The sequence below is a fragment of the Camelus dromedarius genome, chromosome 10 (assembly GCF_036321535.1).
Source record: "Camelus dromedarius isolate mCamDro1 chromosome 10, mCamDro1.pat, whole genome shotgun sequence".
Taxonomy (NCBI): Eukaryota; Metazoa; Chordata; class Mammalia; order Artiodactyla; family Camelidae; genus Camelus; species Camelus dromedarius.
Genome location: NC_087445.1, coordinates 19,394,379 through 19,411,938, shown reverse-complemented (window position 1 = coordinate 19,411,938; position 17,560 = coordinate 19,394,379). Strand labels below are relative to the sequence as shown.

Here is a 17,560-nt window from a genome sequence, read left to right as displayed (position 1 = left end):
TTCCGCCCTTCCTCTTTTATAAAGGAAAATGTCTTTAGTCTTATCAGTTTCCTTTCACAAACACTCTGCTTCATGTATCCTAGGGAGGCCCATCCACTAAAGGCAGAATGAAAGTGTTTACAGATGGCAGAAAGAGATAGGGGAGGACACCACCCCTGAGCCAGCACTATCTCCCCAGGATCTAGAGACCTGAAGAGAAGAAATTCTAGTCCACAAAACCCCAGTCATAGCTTTAGTGAGGAACTGAAAGTAAATCTTGGAGGTAGAGAATGAAGAAGACAAAACAGAGTTAAAGATTCAGGCTACAAGAAAGGATTAAACAGATAAGCACAAACTGCTTTACAAGTCAGACTTCAGACAATTCAAGTTTATAGAGACCAGCCTCTTGAATTAAAAAGAACTAAGCAAAAAGTAGTCAAAAAAATGTTTTAAACCCAGATGGCAAACTGTATTTGGCATGTTCACTAAAATAAGTATATAGACCCCAAAGGCCCAGCTTAAAAAAACAAAGCATGGCTGAGGATCCCAATTTTACTGAACTCAAACCATTTCTAGTTTATGGCCTCACTCATTCATACACCTGTCGTCTCTACAGCCTCATGGAACTAGTAACCAAAAGAATGCGGTACATGATTTCATTTTAAACCGTTCCATTTTAAAAGTCAGGTGATTTTGTGTTTGAAGAAGGGTGACGAAGACATGACGAGGCATTACAAACCAAAGGAAGCCAGCGGGAAACATAACTGGGGCTCTGCTCTTTTCCTGCAAAAGAGATACCTATTGTATTAGGCTCCATATTTTTCTAAGCCTGCACAGTGCCCACAGTTTACACTCTGAGAAGATCTAAATGAGCACCAGGTCTGCTCGGGCTCTTCAAACTCTCAGAGTCCAGGCTGAGCCGCCTTTACAACTTGTAGCACAGTAACTGAAGCCCACCTATGGGTGATCTTTTTTTTTGCGTATGTCCACTATGGGCAGAACGCTCATTAAAATGTGTTCTGAAAGGTATATTTACTCGGTTCAAATTTCAGATGAATATAACAGGAAGAAATGTTTACTGTATTCTTTGTAATTCTTCTTTATCTCCAGATAAAAGTGGTTACTGCTCTCAGGCAGTGCACGGTCTGACTCATTAAAACATCTTTGTTGGAGGGTGGTTTCTCTTCTACCTTGCTTTCTCTCCTGAGATAAGTATTCATTAACTATCCACATTTGAGATTTTTGGTTGTTTTTAAGCATAAATAATTGAAATACTGAGTCATACCATGTTAAACACAGCTCACCACTGTAAGACTCTAATTATACCACAGCTCAAATCACTTCTGTTATGTACATATCAGTGCATCGTTCACTAACAAAATAACTTGTACCTTATATATCACATACATCTTTGAAAACAGATTACAGTGGTTTCACTAATACCACAGACTTTAGTTTTATATTCTGCTAAGTCACTTAAGTAATTTTTATGTAAAAAAAAAACTATCAATCAGAATACAGTGCAATGGCCAGGGTACAGTATTTTAAAAACAAATTAATTTGAATTTGATATGAACCTCTTACAAACCTGGGCAGGCCACTTGGCTTCACTGAAGATCAGAGTCCTCATCTAAAGATGAGAGTATCAACATTACATCCTGTTTATCTCAGATAAGTTATGAGAATCAAATGTGAAAATGTGTTACATACCCTAAAATCCAACATAAAACCATAAATGAAAGAACTGTCAGATCAAATTACATAAACATTAATATTTCTGTATGGCAAAAGACCAATAATAAACTAGAATATATTCGCAACACATCTGACAAAGGATTAATACCTCTAAAGAACTCCAAAACTTTGATAAGCAAAAGAACCCAAGAGAAAAAAATGAACAAGAAATAGAAAAGATGCAAATAAATGAAAAATTTGTGGAAAGGTGCTCAATCTCACTGGTAGGCAGAGAAATGCAAGTAAGATCAATTTTGCCCCAAATGGGCATTCTTATATACTTTGGGGGGGAGGGGTAAGCATGAAAGTACACAATCTTCTGGAAAGATACATGGTAAAGTGTTATTATTTAAATTTTAAAAGTCATATATCCTTCAATCAAGGAATCCCCCTTTTTGTATATATTCAACTGAACTAAAAGTACAAGTATTTAAAGATACATTCTCAAGGATATTTTCATTACTACCTAGAAGAACAAAAACTGGAAATGTAGTTGCCGTGAACAGCAGAAACGCTGAATAAATCACAGCTGATTCTTTCTACAGAATATTTATCCAATAAAAATAATTCTACATCTCTGCATCTATTGATCTTGAAATACGTCCCAAGATATGTGTATGTTTAACTGAAAAATTCAAGTTGCAGAATCATGTAAATGCTATTACCTAGTTTTGTTTTTATGTAAGTTTTTACATATGACTATTTCATTGACCACATGTGAAAGATGTGGCAGAAACATATAATGTTAACACTGGCATCATGAAAAGTTGATACTGCAGGGCTGTGTGTGGTTATGTGCACACATGCGTATGGAGGGATGTTTATTAATTTCTGGGATGACTGACGTGAAAATTAAATGTATTATAAATGTATTATGTTTCATAATTTTAAAATTTTTTCAAGAAAAAATAAGTAATTAAAACCAAAAGAAACTAATCAAACTAAATTTTAGAAAGAATATATGCAAATATGTAACAAAAAATAAATAAGGCATTATTGCCATACCTTTTTCTCAAGTAGGAAAAAAATAAATCTACCAAGAAAGTTATAGCACAGTGAGTTCTACGCTGGGTGCTTTATAATATACTGTCTCACAATTCCTTGTCCCAAACAACTCCCAGAAGTAAAAGCAACAAGTAGAAGAAGTTAACCCATGAAACATCAAGAAATACATCATTTATAGATGCATAGATACTGCAGACACACCCCCACCACACACACTCCTCTATTACTGAAGGGGAAGGAAAGGCGAAGGTTTGAAGAGAGGCACCTTCTGCTGAGGTTGAGGGCAGGGGATGGCCAGAGCAGCCACAGCAGACATTAATAATCAATCATGCACTCCACTCTGTGGAGCTGAGAGCAGCCTCAGAATTCCTCTTCCACCTCAGAGTCGCAGGGCAGGAGAAACCTATCAGCTCAGAAGGGCAGACAGCCTAGCTGACCTTGCTGGAGGAAAAAGGTTTCCAAGTCTGAACCAAGGATGAGATACATGCCTCTGCCTACCCTTTCTAACCCTAAGCCAATCAAGAGCAAGACTTCAAAAGTATTCCTTCAATAAATACTACTAAAATACTCCTTCTTGGTCTGCCTCCAAGAAAGGCTACAGTGATGTAGTTTTAGGGACTGGGGAACAATACATGCCTCCTATCCGAAGGCTGATGTGAAATGCCATTAACATATATGTCTCCATTCCATGATCGATTTTCCTTAGAAGTCTGACAAGGCAACAGCATACCTGCATGAACTGGTAATATCAGATGCTTGCGATTTTGAGAGGTTGTTGTGTTCTCCTTACCTTAAAACCAGCGGTTCTCAAATCGTCACCTCAAGACTAGCAGCATCAACACCACCTGGGAACTTGCTGGAAATGCAAATGATCAGGCCTCACCCCAAGATGAATGAATCAGAAACTTTGCGGGGAGGAATCCAGCTCATTTTTTTTTAACAAGCTTTGCAGCTTGTTCTGATTCTGATACCCACTAAAGTTTCAGAACCACCACCTGAAACTAGCCATGTAAAAACAGCATCTATGAGTACAGAGGTTTTTATCCTGCACGCCTGCAAAGATTAAGAGTAATAGTGCTAGGGGGTGGGGGGTGGGAAGGGACAGACTGGGATTTCAAAATTTGTAGATACTGACAGGCATATGCAGAATAGATAAACAAGATTATACTGTATAGCACAGGGAAAAATATACAGGATCTTGTGGTAGCTCACAGTGAAAAAAAAATGTGACAATGAAGATATGTAAGATCATGTATAACTGAAAAATTGTACTCTACGCTGGAATTTGACACAACATTGTAAAATGACTATAACTCAATAAAAAAATGTTAAAGAAAAAAAGTAATAATGCTATTTCAATAGCATAACATGTAACAACATCATTATGTAAAGTTCATTTGTTGTTTTGGTTGTTGTTGTTGTTGTTTTAACATAGCTGATTTGGTTTTCAAGAAATTTTGTTCCTAGAAGTTGGTAACCAAGATTACTAAAATAGCTCTGGCCATCACCAAAACTGGCACAGACAAAGCATAATACATAACCAATCCCTTCCCATACTAAGAATGTAGTTTGCAGAGTCTGCCTTTTGGCTAGAATTCCTGCTGTTTATGGCACTTGCCTGTTTTGCATCACCAGCTGTAAAATGATTTTACTTAAATACATACATACATACTCCACCGAATAGGACAATTCAACAAACACAGATGATCTAACATCCACTATACATAAGACACCATATGAAGAACAGCATGTAAGGCCCTGACTTCAACAAATTTACAAACTAGTTGGAGGATACCATGCAGAATGTGGCAGAGATTCCTAGCTCTCCACCAAAATCTGTTCGTCCCCCTTCATGCTACACATCTCCCAGCTCCCTTTGCAGTAGAGTAGCTGTATGAATAGTTCTTACCAACAGAATGTGAGAAGCGATATATGACTTTAGACATCTTAGACTTTATAAACATCAGATACGCTTCTCCTTCTGTCCTACCCCCAGAAACCTGAATCTGGGGGCCACAGGGCTTCAGTCAGGAAAGTGACAACAATGTGTTGGGGATGGAGGCAAAAAAGATTTGAAAGGAATCTGGATCTCTGAATAAACACAGGTCCCCAAACCTGGATCATGCCTATCAGGACTTGGATAAATGAGGAAAACATCTTAGTTAGGTAAGCCTCTGCATCCTCAGGTCTCTGTTATAGCAGCCTGGCATAGTCTGACTCAGGAGGAACGATACACATCCTTATATACTAAGTGTTATACAATATACAAGGGGCTACAGAGAGGTGCTCCCCTCCGTAGGGGGCACCAGAGAGAAAACAAAAGTTGCAGAAGCACAGTAGTAGAAAAGATTGTCATCCCCACCAACACCAAACCCCAAGCAAAGCAGAGGGAAGACTTCAGAGGGTGTGGCACCAATTTGCTAGGGAACTAGCGGGTGCATCTGGTGCTTTGAGTCATAACAGCATTCACAGAGATTTCAGTTTGATGGTCCTACTTAGAGCTGTGCCTCGGTGAGCAGTGAGACTGCAGTGGGTCTGAACTACTTCTGAAACCGTGATGAAACCTTCAGATCATCCACCCAAAAACACAACTGCAAAAAAATGTTCCCACACGTAAAAAAATCCCATACCACTTCAAGAGGCTTGTGCCCCACCCGTCAAATTCATGCACAGATCCCCGGATATAAAGGTTCTTTTGGTCGAGCATACATCGAAAGAAAAACGATGTATGTTCTGAATCAGAGCAACATGGATTCTATGAAGGTCTTCACACAAGAAAATGATGAACAAGCAAATGTCATGAGATATGTTGTACTAGGTACTGCAGGAACATAATACATAATGACAAAAAAATACAAAATGGAAGAAAAGTCACTAAGAAAAATATCCAGGAGATGCCAGCCAAAAACCCCAGACCCAGCTCCAGGTCTTTACAGCTGTGAGCATTAGCCCTGCCTACGATCTCATCTCCTGATTCCTGCAAGACTTCACCAACCCCACCTTTTCATTCAAATGAAAGTAGCTTCATCACAAAAGCTTGGAAACCAATGTTTACACCAAACAGTTCTTCTGATCACAACCAGGCCTTCTTTATATGTATATAAAAGATACAGCAACTTTTTAAAAACTGATGTAGAACTGACATATAACTTTCTATTAGTTTCAGATGTACAACATTATTTGATATTTGTAAATACTGCAAAATGATCGCCACAATAAGTCTAGTTAACCGTAACTTTTTAAAAATCACAGTTCAGTCTGATAGGTAGCCTCGCAAAAATATATAGAAAAGCACAGAACTCTAAATGTGTACACGCCCAAATAGTTTCAATTACAGTTAATCAGAGAGCCTCTGAAGTCTTCCTGTCCTCATTCTCTGGCTTACCTCCAACGCTTTCATTACCTATCAGGTCCCCTGTTATTTCTCACTTTCTGTGTCTCTGGAATGTTATTTTATTAAATAATTGTCATGCCAAAAAGGTACATACTATTATAAAAGTTTATTTGCTAGGCTGAGCAGAAACATCTACTTCTTTTTTGTCAAAACCTATTATAATACTCTATCGCCTACAGAGTGTGTAGAATCATTTCCAGATACACTTGAACCCAAAAAAAAAAAAAATCTGTTTCTCCTAAAAGGGTACCAAGTAGTTGCAATAATGTAGAAAGATTATGTGGGAATCTGGAATTGGCACCAGATTTCACCCAAACTCTATTTTCAAGTATCTTTTTAGCAAGTTCAAGAGAAGACTAAAAGGTAAAATCTTTCCTAAGTATATATTACTTTTATAATATTATGAGATAATTGAAAATGTGTTCTAATAAACTTGACACACACACTTTAAGCACCTACTAAATTTTCAGGAATATGCTGGGAATTACTAGCCAGTTTAAGGATATATATTCCACTTAATTAATTAACTATAAGAAATAATTACACTTACATGGTATTTGTATTTTTTAAACTAGTCTAATTCAATTTGTTAATAAACATTTATTTACTGTCCATGTGCTCGTACAGATTTTTTCAGACTTTAAAGAGCTCACAGCCTAGTGTTATATAATGCTTATTGACTCTTACAGTGTCATTAGAATTTTAGACAAATATCCTTCATGACACAGACTGGTGCTAAAGTCTACATTGGGATTTTCTTTTTAATGGGCTAATAGTCACTACCTACTGTAGAGGGCTGTAAAAACAACATCAAAAAAGAATCTCACACACTTACATCACAGCACTATCCACTGAGAGGGACCAGAAGCAGTGGCACCCAGGAGCAATGACCACAAAGAGTGCCCAGATCTTGGTTTCTAAATACTAGTCCCCAATAAAAGGTACCAAGGCGCTTGGGAAAATTGGTTGAACCCAGGGCTGGGGCAGTGAAAATATAAGATGTACTTGGAAAGTCTCACAGGGTCAGAAAATGAAGAAGTGAAGACGGAAGCATGTCTAAAGAAAGGCACAGGAGGCAACCTGCAGGAATTCCCACTGGCCAAAGCTGGAACAATCTGAATAACAAAATACCTAACAATGGTATAACCAAAATAAATGTCCATACGGCATACTGATACAAACAAACAAATAAACAAACAGGGAGAATGGACAACTTTTCCTGCTGGAAGAATTCCAGTTAGCAAATGAGAAGAAATAAGTGAAACTTATTTAGAACACCATAGCGCTAACTGCTGCAGGCAAAATTCACGGATGGATGCCAAAGAAAGTGGGCAAATGTTTAAGCAGAAACGAAATATCATGCACTCTCAAAGTATCTCTCCCAAAATATTTAATAACCACAAAGAAAAAAAAACATAATTTTATAGTGGAGAATCCTAGCAGATACCCCATTAATCAAGTGAACAAAGTAATAAACATTGCCATCATGCAGTCCCTGATATGACGCACTGAGAGGGGCTCATCAAAGCTGTGGTGTCTTTCCCAATAACACACAACCCCAATCTAATCATGAGAAAACATCAGATGAACCCCAAACTGAGGGGCATCCTACAAAATACCCAGCCAGCACTCTTCAAAAATATCAAGGTCATGAGAGACCATGAAAGACTGAGAAATGGTCACAGATTGAAGACTAAAGAAACATGGCAATTAAGCGCAACTTGGGGTGCTAGGCTGGGTCCCGGAACAGACATAAGGATGCTAGAAGAACCGGTGAAATTTGAATACATTCTGTACCGTACCATGATCGTTCTATGTTATTTAAAAAGTTAACATAAAAAGAAGCGGGGTGAAAGCATGTACAGAAACTCTTTCTTCTATTTTTGCCAATCTTTATTAAGTCTATAATTATCTCAAAATAAAAGTTGTGGAAATGCAACAGAAAAAATGATCCCAACTGCACCAGCAATAAAAAATTACTAGATACAAACTTGACAAAAACTGAAAAATAAATAGAACATTATGAAAGTTTATAGTACATAAAAAGAAGACAGGAGTAGGAGGGAAAATAAACTAAATTCACAAAATAAAAAAAGCTAATAATTCTCAATAAAGGTTTAGACGGATCACTATTTTGAATTTAAAAGGGGGAGGAATTATTTTGATTTTCCTGACCCTGTAACACTTGTAATTAATGATCCAGTTAATTAATAGTTCTATTTTCCTTCGTGACTAACACAGAGAAAAGGAAGGACAATGCTCTTTAAAAACTAAACAGGGGAAAAAGTTAGAAATGCTTGTTAACTAGAAGAAATTAAAGTTAGTATTTAAAGTATAGACTTCTAAAATAAATGTTTTCTAAATATAACGAGGTATCTAGACTGGATTTGAAACACCGAAAAAGATATTAGTGGAAAAACTGAAGAAATCTGAATAAAGTCTGAAGTTTAGTAAATAGTGACGTGCCAGTGGTAGTTCTGAAGTTTCTACAAAAATATCATGCTAATGTAGGACTTTAACAACAGGGGAAACTGGGTGACAGGTACATAGGAACTCTCTGTACTATCTTTGCAACTTTTCTGTAAATCTAAATTTATTCCAAAATAAAAAGTTTACTAAATATGTATGTGTTACCACTTTCAGCTATATAAGCGAGTCCTGGATAGGAGTGTGTCACTGTGTTAAGCCACACTGGCTCATCTGACTATACGGCATATATATTTTTCTTCACATACACGTACATATCTCATGATCTATACACAGTAAACTCAGAGTATCATTAAGTCTCAACTGGAATAAGCTAAGCTACAGTCACCTATTGGGCTCACAAATCCTATCAATTATTAATTAAAAAGGACTTCTTTTGAGTTTAATTTGTACCAGCCAAGTCCCATCCCAACTGCTGTGGATTCCAACTTCTTTCAGGTAAAATAAGTCAAGTAAAATAGAAAGGCACAGTTAGGCACTCAGAAAGAAGGAATGACTGCTAACCCAGTACACAGAACAGAGACTGTTTCCTAAAGAAGGTGATGGTTGAAATAAGCCCGGAATGAAGACCAGGAATTCACCAGTCAGAATGAAGACAGGATATTTGGAGAAGAGGGGATAATGTGTCAAAGGCACAGGGACAGGGCAATCCAAGGCGCATTTGAAAATGGCAAAATGTCAGGAGTGAATGCTGGCCCATGGCCACAGCACACAGCTACACAAAAAGCCAGAGAAGCAGTGGTGTGTGTGTGTGTGTGTGTGTGTGTGTGTGTGTTTAAATGAGAGACAATGGATGGGAAATAAGCTCAAAACTCCCAAGATGATAAAAGAAGGAATATTTAATTCTAACTCAAACTCAAGTCTCTATAGAGACTCTTGGTTCAATACCACATTACAGTAACACTACCATAAAAGGAAGATTTCAATTTTAAATGTACATGCTCCAAACAGCAAGAAAATGCAGGAAAATGTGTCCTCAAGTAATGTATGAAAAAGACAACTCAGTGGCTTCTGTTCTTTAAATCAGTATTGAATCTTAGATTTAATGAAGGGAAATCCCTTATTGTTCACGATGCCACAAGCAATTAAGACCAGCTAGAACTCATTAATTGCTGAAAAAAATAGCCATAATATTCTCATTCTATTTATACAATGCAGCTTGGTATTCAAGAGTAACAGCAGTCTAAAAAGAGAGACGTAAAAAACGAATGAAGAAATGCATGGGAACTAAAGGGAGAAAGATGCCATCTGATGTTAATAGGAAATTATCATCTAATTCTGTCACAAGGTTTTGAATACTCTTGAAATCAAGCTGTGAGAAGTTTGCCCATTGAACCAAATAAAACCAAATAAACCAAATAAAAGTGTAAAACACATTTATTCCTAGAACCCAGAATCAAATTTTGATACACACACAAAAAATTTTTAGAAAAATTCCCTTAAAATCACCCTGAAACTGTTCATGTTTTTTAAAGTTACCACTGAAGTAGAGGAACGAGTTGTATATAGAAGCCTCTTTGATGATTCACATCTCAAAAAGACCACCGAAGTCATCTCTTTCAGCTTTGAAAACCACCTCTCAAAAAAAGCATTAATTTAAAAAATTTAAATAACCCTGTATTGTACTTAGGAATAGATAAATTGATAAATATTATTTGGAGAAAAGCAATGGCACATTTTAAAATTAGCTTTCCTCTCCAAAAGATTGATAGAACCATTCTGGACCACAGTATAAAGCCATTACGCCTTTGAAGATACAATCATTGCCTACTAATTTTTTTTTTAATACTTTAAGGTGGTTCTGTTTTTCCAGTATCAAATTTTGAGGGGACACGTGACATTCACTCCCTCTTGTTTCAAATATCCGGGGAAGTTCCTGCCCGGTATGTGCTTCTGAGGGAACACAATCATTTGCAGTGAAGCATAAGAATAAGGAAAACAAAAATAAATACAAGTAAGTGTTTTGTCTCTGAAAATACTATTTGTATCAAGACACAGAATTAATATTATCCTTATCCTGGTTCTTATATGACAATTTCCATTTAAACTTCTATAAAACTGTTCCATGGTACAATAAAATTACGAATTATTTCTGCCTGATGAAATTTACTATATAAAATAAAAATGCTCTCTCTACTTTTTAAAGCAGAGGACCAGAGTAACTATGACTAACTAGAAACAACATCTTTAAGTAAAAACAGTAAAGAAAATGACTGGGGTGCAGAGTGGGTAGCTATCATGAATGGCTCGCCACAAGTTTTAGCCATGGTTTCAGGTGTGATTAGCACTCACGCTTGCTTCCCCTCCCATTCACAGGAGTCCAGGGAATCTCTGAATGAGGCTCCTGGTGGGCAGTGACAATCCCCCAACTCCACTGCCCCCAGCCCCTGCTTATTTTTTTGGATATACTCCTAAAGGGAGTCAAGAAATTAAAGCTTTTCTGGGCAGTGGTGGGGAGAGGATATAGCTCAAGTGGTAGAGCGCATGCCTCAAATGCACAAGGTCCTGGGTTCAATCCCCGGTATCCTCTAAATATAAATAAATAAATAAGTGAACCTAATTACCACCCCCTAAAAAAGAAAGAAATTTAAACTTTTCCTTCCAAAAGGAAGAAAACAAAAGATAGACCCTTGAGAGCTGCTTCAGTCAGAAGGAAAAGGGACCCCTCAGGATGCAGAGGGAACCAGGGCATCCTCAACAGTCTGGAAGCCACCTACCCACTCGGAAGAGGAAGGAGAAGAGGGAATCAGAGGAAGAGGAAAGAGAGGTGAGGGGATAGGGGAGAGGATGTGAACAAGAAAGTAAAGAACTAAAGAAGCAGGACTAGACAGAAAGGAGCAGTGAGAAGAGCACCTAGTTCCTTAACTTACATCAGTTCTACCAACAGAAAGACAAATTCAGTTCTCAGGGTTTTGTGTGTGTGTGTGTGTGTTTTTTAAGTACCAAGGTTTTAAATGAAATTTAAAGCTCTTGTTTTCATTCCTCCTATCAAATGTAACAGTATCCCCACTACACATGCTTCTTATTTCATTCATCTGTAAACCATTCCTGTCAACTCTCAAATGCAGGTCTAGCCAATCTCAAGGTCACTGGGCACACATGCTTCTCCATTTAATAGGTTTGGGATACAACCTCGTTGCTGTAAGATTTTTTTTTTAGCTCTTTTAATGTGTCAGTCCAGGCTTTTAATACCTTTCATCAAACTATTACTCATAACTGGTCTCACAAGACCCATAGTAGTTTAGCTTGAAGCCTGATCCTCTAAATTTACATGTTGTAACATTCTTTGAAGGCATTTATTAAAAATCATAGCAAGGATTTTGTACTGAGACCAAATAAGCAATATCTTTTGTAATTTTGGCCATGGCTAAAAAAGGCTTGGAGGTCGACAAGGTGGGCGGGAGGTATGGGGGAGGGTTGCTGTGGAGAAGATATGTATTGTTTAAGATTAGAAAGCACTATAGTATGTTATGTGAAAAATTTCATAAAGTATAAAATGAAGTAAAACCAACAAATGTTTATTAGGCAATTAAGCATCCATGAGCTGCCAAGCAGTCTGCTAACTGACAATGATGAACTTTTTGTAAACTTACTGAAGTTTAGTGTACATGCACAGAGAAATGTGCAACGAGTCATAAGTATACACCCTGATGAATTTCTCACTAAATCAAAAGAATAACCATCACCCAGTTCAAGAAATACATTAGAAGCTTCTCAGAAGCCTGATCCAGTGCCTCCTACCAGTACTATGCTCCTCCAAACCCAACCAATACCCCAAAGTAGCACAGGACTTTATTTGAACTTTATATTAACAGAAGCATAGAATATATATTCTGTTGTGTCTGGCCTCTTATGCGAACGTTATGTTTGTGAGATTCATTCGTGTTGCTGAGTAAAGCAGTAGTTAGTTCATTCTCACTAATGGATAGAATTGTATTATTCCGCTGTAGGAATATTCCACAATGCATTTATCCGTTCTAGAGTTGACGGGAAGTTTTAAGTTATTAGGAGGAGTTCCGCTATGAATAGTCTTGTACATGTCTTGTACATGTGCCCACACACACACACACACACACTCCTAGCAGTAGAGTATCTGGATCATTGAATACGTCTTAAATGTTTACTGGCAGTTTTCCAAAACGCTTGCACCAATTTACATTCCTACCAGCAAAGTGTGAGAGTTTCAACTGTTCTACATTCCTGTCAACACTGTACTGTCTTTCTTAATTTTAGCCATTTGGGTGGGTGTGTGGAGAAATTACACTGTGGTTGAATTTGCATTTCCCTAAGGACTAATGAGGTTAGGCAACTTCCATATGTTTGTCGTCCATATTGGATACTCTTCTAAAGTGTCTGTTGAGGTCTTTTATCTACTTTTTCTATTGGGTTGGCTGTCTTTTCTGTATTGATTTGGCCAACTCCTTTATATATTCTGGATACAAATACTTGGGTAGAACCTTTAAATCTATTTGGTACAAACATGGTACATGCATATGAAAAAGGCCTGCCTACATCTAAAACCTATGATTTTTTTCACTAAAGAGCCTACATCTCAATAAACAAAGTTATTATAAGATTTAGTTTCTACTACAGTACCTCTGGGGAAATGAAGCCAAAATCAGTAATTAAATTAGGACATTAGAAGCTTCAGAACTTCGTCCAGGTGCTGCTCTCCTTCTAACAAAATGCATTTCAGAAATGTGCTCAAACCAAATATCCAAGAGTCAAATCTGAAAAGTCAAACAACAGACCTGTGGGATTGCCACAATTCTAAGACACCTTTGTTTCAGAACAACATCATCAACTCTTAACATCTCTGGGTGAGGGGAAAAGACATTAAACAAGACATTTACTGTAAGAGATACCAATTTCATAAATGAGGACAGTGGCACACCTTAAAATCAAAGAAGCAGAGTAAATGTTATAAGAAATGATCTATTCCCAGTGCAACAGAAGTTTATTAAAATCCCTAATTACCTCTCACGTTTTGAGAAACAATCTTCAACAAAACAGTTCTAGCATTCGGTACATGTTCATTAATTGTGTTCTTTTGCTTCATCATTAAACACAGCTTAAATCTAATGAGCATCTAATTGAGGTTAAAGACCCATCCTAATGATTTCCATCTTTATCTCAATCACATTAAGATTACAGGCTACACCACTGTGTGTGTATAAATATATACACATGTATGTTCACATATATACATAAAAGCTTTCTGCGATTTCAACTTCTTTTTATAAAATGGAGTGATGCCATTAGATGTTTATTCTATTACACAAATACATACTGCTGTGCAGACACAGACAGCAGGCCACCAAAACCCACCTGCTAGCTAAAGGCAGCTATATTAGCTTCCTCTGACTGCTGTTAACAACTAGCCACAAACCTGGTGGCTTTAAACACAAATTTATTCTCTTCCTGTTCTGGAGTCCAGAATTCCAAAATCAGTTTCTCTGAGCAGAACTTAGGTTGTCAGCAGGGCTGTGCTCCCTCCAGAGGCTCTGCACGAGAATCTACTCCTTGCCTCTGCCAGCTTCTGGGGGGCTGCAGGCATCCCTTGCCTTTTGGCCCCATCACTCCTACCCATGCCTCAGTCTTAACATTGTCTTCTGTGTGTAACTGTCAAATCTCCTCCTTCTTTCCCTGTCTTAGGGTCTTTACTTAATCATATTTGCAAAATACTTATTTTCCAAATAAGGAAAGATTTATCAATTCTAGGGATTACGACACGGACGTATCCCCAGGCCACCTCTCTGCCCACTACAGTAGCCTAATGTAGGGTTGTCCACAGTACTCATCAGTTCGTGTATCAAAGCCCCAAGTGCAGGAAAGGTAATGTAGGGAATTTGGATCTGCACTGCGTGAAAGTTCAGGGTACACTGAAGTACAACATCCAGAAAAATCAAAGACTGACAGTGTCACACTATAAATGTCCATCAGAAATAAGTGTCTGGCACAGGGTTATCAGCTCTGGCTAAACATTAAGTCACCTGGCAACATTTCACAACCACTGATGCGAGGGCCCTACCTGAGACCACTAAAATTAGAATCTGTGTTACAGCCCAGGTTTGCGGGTTTTTGTTTGTTTCCTTGTCTTTTTCTAAACTCAAGTGATTCAAATATGCAACCAAGGTTGAAAAACCACCATCTCTAGCTGAAAAGACAAAATGGGGTGGAAATCTTAATTATACAAGGAAATATTTGTTATGTTTTTATAACCAATTTAACGGAACCACTTTTCTCCTTAGGGAGAAAGAATACCTTTAATAATCATGTTCTTAATTTAATTTGAAAATATGTTGAGATCAAAAGTTCCGAAGACTTAAGTCTATAACTCTTAGCCAGATCAGAATATGTGAACAGGATGGCCAACCAAGAAGTAGCACAAAATAAATGTCTAGTTTCATTGCAGGGGATCTCAAGTGTGTGCACTTAATTGGCACTGCTCTAACAGTATCAAACGATGCTTGCTTAGAACAAGTAACTCAACGAAATATTCATGTTATATTGAGACCATTTTAGAATTATGCCTACTGTTTCACAATTTTATTTTTATATGGAGGACCGTTATTAAAGCATAGGCAAGGACACTCAAGATTCCAATAGGATAAATCCAATTTTCTGTCACCCAGGCTAATTATCCAAACTGAGCATTTTATGTCTATGTCTTTGATTCCTCTTTCTTCTTCTGGAGCTGTTCTTTCATCCAGTTACCTAGGGATTTTTTTTACCGCCTCCATCTCGGAGAAAGACAAGGGAAACTCAACAGTCAGTCGATTCTGTGTCTAAACATGCAGTTTTTGAAATGCTTCTTATTTTAATAAAATAATAAAGAAGGGAAACCTATAAATGTCAAAGATTGGGCATATAACGTTAGTGTTTCTTAACTTTGCTTAGCAATATCATTTTTATTTTGTCGATCTGTACGATAAATAACTGCAAAGTCAGCAAAAAACAGTCAGCAAAAAAGAAGTACTAATTTCACAAAGGAGGATCAGATCAGGAAGTAATACAAAAGGTTAGATCTCCAATATTACCCCTGCTTCTGTGAGTGAAAAATTACCTAGACTTGAATACACACGTTTTAATATGAAAACTTTAAGAAAGAGTCACTAAACTTTTGATTTGAGATACGCATTTCATTTTTATACAATGAAGGCAAAATGTATGCCCAGTGGAACAAGCACTTTAAAGTCCCTTAGGAAACAGTCTGCCCAACTCACCCATCAAAATTTTCAGAGTGAAAATCAGCCAAGATGTAGAGGTTAAGGTGTCAGTTCCTAGATGACATAAAGGGGAATTTATATAACAACTTTCTTTTAAAGTCTGAAAAATGTTCTTCAGAAAACCACACCTGCTCTACATGTCATTTTCTCTGGTAGGTATCTTCCCAAAAACAATCACTGGGTATAAACCAGTATTCAGTCAGCTGCAGTCTGAAAGTCCTTGTAAACTGCTTACACATTTTGAATGAATTATGGATTATATCTTTTTTTATTTGCAACATACTTCTTTTTACCTAAATTTATTTTAATACATCTACTTATATTCTTTGATACCTCGTTTTTTCCCTCAAAAAGAAAAATCCAACTTCTGCTAACCTAGTTTTGCTTTTAGCTTTTATCATGACAGAGTACCCCTTGTTTCCCCCACTATCCAATTGCACCATTGTTTTTTCAAATACATTTTCCTTTCAACGCTGTATTCGTTTTCTTTTTATCTTTTTTTTTAAAGCATTGCTTTTCTTTATTTTAATTCATTGTCAAGTACTTAATTAGGATTTCATCCTGCTGGCGGCCACTCTGATTCTATAGACTCCTCATTGAGAACCCAGTTTCATGTCTCCTTTATCTTCCCCTAAACGTTTTTTTTCTCACTTTCACTAGCAATTTTAATTTCAATCAATTTCTAAGACAGGAAGTATGACACTAAATGTGTAACTGCATTTTATAGTAGACTAAGAAACTGTTGATTCCCTGTCATTTTCAAAATAAAAAATGTACAAAGCAGTAATTAAAAACAAACTTTAAAAATCTCTGAGGAAAAGGTTGGCTTGATGTCTCCTCTCATAGTCCCAGCCTTCCAATCTTATCTGTTTAACAATCTGTATAAACTACTGATTTACAGGAAAGCTAAAAAAGTCAATTTTAGTTTATACTAAATAACTAAAATATTTACACAACATCCACTATTTGTTAACATAGTGATAGGCAGCACTATTGCAAATCCCACAAAAATGTCCAAATTAAATTAATCTCAGAGTTGTTTTCATAGCTGTGTTCAATTACAGATTTGGTATTGGTCCCTAAATGTCATGACTTCAAGCAAAAGATTAAACCTTATGGCCTTTATTTAATCTGTAAAATTAAGATACTCAAGTATCTGATAAAGTCTTTGCAATAATCTAGAAAATGCTGCTTGACCCTTTAAAACGACTCACTAGCAACATTTCAGAGTTTTCTGTCATTATTCTGGTTGCTAGGTATACAGTATGATAAACCTAGAAAATGTAGAAATATATATAAAAGTTAAAAATCACTCATAAAACTACTAACCAGGACTAACCACTGTTAACATTTATAGAGCAGAAAAAGGCACCAAAATATTATGTGGCCACGTATGTGAAAACTAACACCGTTGAGGTCATATGGTATATAATTTGGGCCTAGTTTTTCAACTTAGATCATAAACTTTGCCCTACATCATCAGAATCTCTAAGAACATGTCATCGTAATGGCTGACACCTACTGCCAAAAAATTTATCAGTGACTATACAAAATGCAGATTTTCAAAGGAGAAATATTTAGCAAGTGTATTTGTGAAATTTCTATAAGACATATCTTTGGAAAGCTGCTTTTGTAGGGGAATTGCTCCAACTTTTAAAAAGCAAATAAAGCAAACAGCAATGGCAATGATAAGGGGGCAATCTTCATTATCGATTCATCTTTAGAGTTTTCT

At 36.9% G+C, this 17,560-nt stretch overlaps 1 protein-coding gene and 1 non-coding gene across 4 annotated transcripts in view; one reads left to right on the top strand and one right to left on the bottom strand.

Annotated features, from left to right (window-relative positions):
* MLLT3 (MLLT3 super elongation complex subunit) overlaps positions 1–17,560 on the bottom strand; it is a 240,987-nt gene that overhangs the window by 154,071 nt on the left and 69,356 nt on the right. The window lies entirely within an intron of this gene.
* Positions 11,057–11,129, top strand: TRNAL-CAA (transfer RNA leucine (anticodon CAA)). Its single transcript has one exon. It is a non-coding gene; the product is annotated as a tRNA-Leu (tRNA).